At 33.4% G+C, this 2,822-nt stretch overlaps 1 long non-coding RNA gene across 1 annotated transcript in view; it reads right to left on the reverse strand.

Moving 5' to 3' along the window:
• Positions 1 to 1,023: 1,023 nt before the first annotated feature.
• Positions 1,024 to 2,822, reverse strand: part of LOC105536509 — a 17,350-nt gene continuing 15,551 nt past the window's right edge. The window contains exon 2 of the long non-coding RNA XR_001005601.1: positions 1,024 to 1,827. This is a non-coding gene — a long non-coding RNA (uncharacterized LOC105536509). The remainder of the gene's footprint in view (positions 1,828 to 2,822) is intronic.

Genomic DNA, 2,822 nt, shown 5'->3' on the forward strand with positions numbered 1-2,822 from the left:
TAACTTCAATACAAAGAAGCATGTTCACATTTCACTGAGTTATTTAACTTGTTGGGCCCATCATGTGTATTCAACGGCATCGGATAGAGAAGGTATAATAAAACGTGAGACATGTAACCTTCCCAAATAATTTACCATGTAGTTCATGTATTACTCAAATTTCTATATATAAATGATTGATATTTTTGCTACTTTCAGCAATGTAGTTCAAATACTTCTTTCCTATTATCCTCCATCTCTCTACCCACCATAAAGATCATAATAAGCTTTACATTATATTTAGAAGGTCTCACATCCAAACCCCCTCATTCCTTGTGATCCGCTGACTTCATGTCTAGTGTTCTTTAAAATAAATATGAGTTATTGCATGGTAAAAATACATATGCAATAGTACGGTAACATTAAAAGCAGTAAGGGAATGCAAAATTCCACAGAGGAAGGGAAGAGAGAGAGGCTGAAACAGATAATCTTATCAGGAATTACATGTAAAATGGCTCCTGCCTTGTCTCACTTGATTTATTCTTGGTTTATTGGCAGCTGCGACAAATGCGAAAACATGACTTTCCCATAAATCTCTTTGTCTGTTAAAGGAAATTTTTATCATTTCTATGAAAGAGACTTATTTACCCTTTCTGGCTGCATTCTGAAAGAGTTCTTATTAGAATATAAAGATTAATCAAAACACAAGTTGTATTTTGACAAAAAAATAAAAAGAAACTTTTTTTTGGCCATCTGTTAACTCTCAATAAAATTTGAGAACATCTTATTACATTTTACTTCAAAGGGGACAATAATGTAAACTGCAAAATGAATAAATGAAATGAAAAACTAAGAGCATGTCTCATCCCACAACATATACATATATCGGAACCATAATGTACATCATAATTATTAACATTCAAGTTTGAAAATATGATTCTCTTAGGATTATTTAGTCTTTCTGTAAAAGTTGTTAGTATATACTACATTTCATTTGCATTTCCTGACAAGAGAACTCTAATGAACACGAATTATAAAAGGTGATATCTCATCAATAGTATTTAATGTTTTGAAGAAATAGACCGGTGTACAAAGGGGCAGGGAATTCATTTCTTTTAATGTATTTATTATTTCTTACTAGGAGAAGAAATGTAACTATTCTCTTCAAAACCGTTAAAAATCAAGCACTGAGGGCAGTCACCCCATTGTTTGCTCCCTATGTTCTGATATCGTTAAGATGAGCTCGAAGACAAATTAACTCTTGATTCAGGGTAAAGGTTTCTGCCAATCCAGTTCTTTTATCATAACCATGAAAAAAAAATCATTGAAAATTACTTTATACAAGTTATGCAGTTCAGAATTGTTTTTCTTGATATTTGATCATTTTGATGTATGACTAAGTTTCTGCTACAGCCTCTAAACCAATCTCTTGACTTCATTTTCTCTTTCATTCTGCAACCAAACCTGATTAATCTTCTCAAAGTACGACTCCAGTCATATTGCTTCCCAGGTTAAAAGGCATCATTAATGCCTCAATATGAAGGGAAGTCTTCTCTACCCAGAATCTACCTAGAAATCAAAGTCCTTTGTAATTTAGAACCACCTTTGAGAGGATGGTATTTTATAATTGAAGCAAAATACAATGCATTTTTTTCTCTTTCTCCAAATAGATCTGTACTTTTGCTGCTCCATAACTCTGTTCACTACAAGTGTCTGCCCGTGGAAACCCTAGCTGCTCTTAAACAGCACTTGATCTCAATTGCACATTTCTTGTTGAAAATACTAGTGATTGGGAGTTAACAGGAAATTCAAACTCTTTCAGGCACATAAGGAGCCCAGCTCACCGATCTGCCAAAAATGAAACAACGACGTTAAAGATGAAATTAGACATTTGAAATTGACCTATATGAATGTTTATGTTCATTGAGGTGGTCATAATTAAGCATATGGTAAACATTAATACAGTCTAATTACTTCTGTGATTTGGTTACTTCTACTAGTTCTTCCTAGGGGAAGTTTGCTTAGTGGTGGTTTTCCTCCCCTTTCTTCTACACTCTAGATCACTCAACTTAGTTGGTATTTACTTCCCGTGCATCCTCTGGGCTTGCTGGTGGTGTTCAGGATCATGGCAAAGCCAGAGGTGACTGTGTATGAACTGATGGCAAGATGTGGTCTTTGCAACAGGAAGCAGGTAAACGAGGTACTATTGAGTTCTAAAGCAGTGCTCCAAGTACTGTGATTCTCTCAGGGTAACCTCAGCCTTCTAACAGTGGCAACTTGGAAGTACTAGACATTTTATCAGCTTTGTGCCCTCTGACAACAGAGTCTCTAGTTTCCCCAGAAACTTTTCTCTTACCTTTCTTCATATTTCATTGATGTCAATTATTTCATTTTTATTTTGCTAATAGGCTGTGGATTTTTAAATGAAAACATTAAGTAAGTGACAACAACAACAACAGTTACTACAAAAGAGATCCAGAAATAAGTAAATTGTGAAGAACGATCACATAATCCTACCACTCAGACAAAAATACACATTACCGATATGGTATATATTCCTAGACTTAAATTTTTTACATATATACAAGAAAATGTATATATTTATATATATATAACATATATATTTTTTACTTTGAAACAAGAAAAAAAATACGTATATGTATATTCTATGGTACACATTTTTACTTAGCATTTTCTTTTTCGCACAGAATGTATACAGTAGATATTTTATGTGTCAGTGTATTTAGATCTAAATTGTCATATAATGGCCATAATGCATTTGAGTAGCTCACTGAACAATATGCATTTAATTAATCACCTTTAGTTTGACACTGAGGTCATTT

The sequence above is a fragment of the Mandrillus leucophaeus genome, unplaced genomic scaffold, assembly GCF_000951045.1.
Source record: "Mandrillus leucophaeus isolate KB7577 unplaced genomic scaffold, Mleu.le_1.0 Scaffold16, whole genome shotgun sequence".
In the NCBI taxonomy this organism is placed as follows: Eukaryota; Metazoa; Chordata; class Mammalia; order Primates; family Cercopithecidae; genus Mandrillus; species Mandrillus leucophaeus.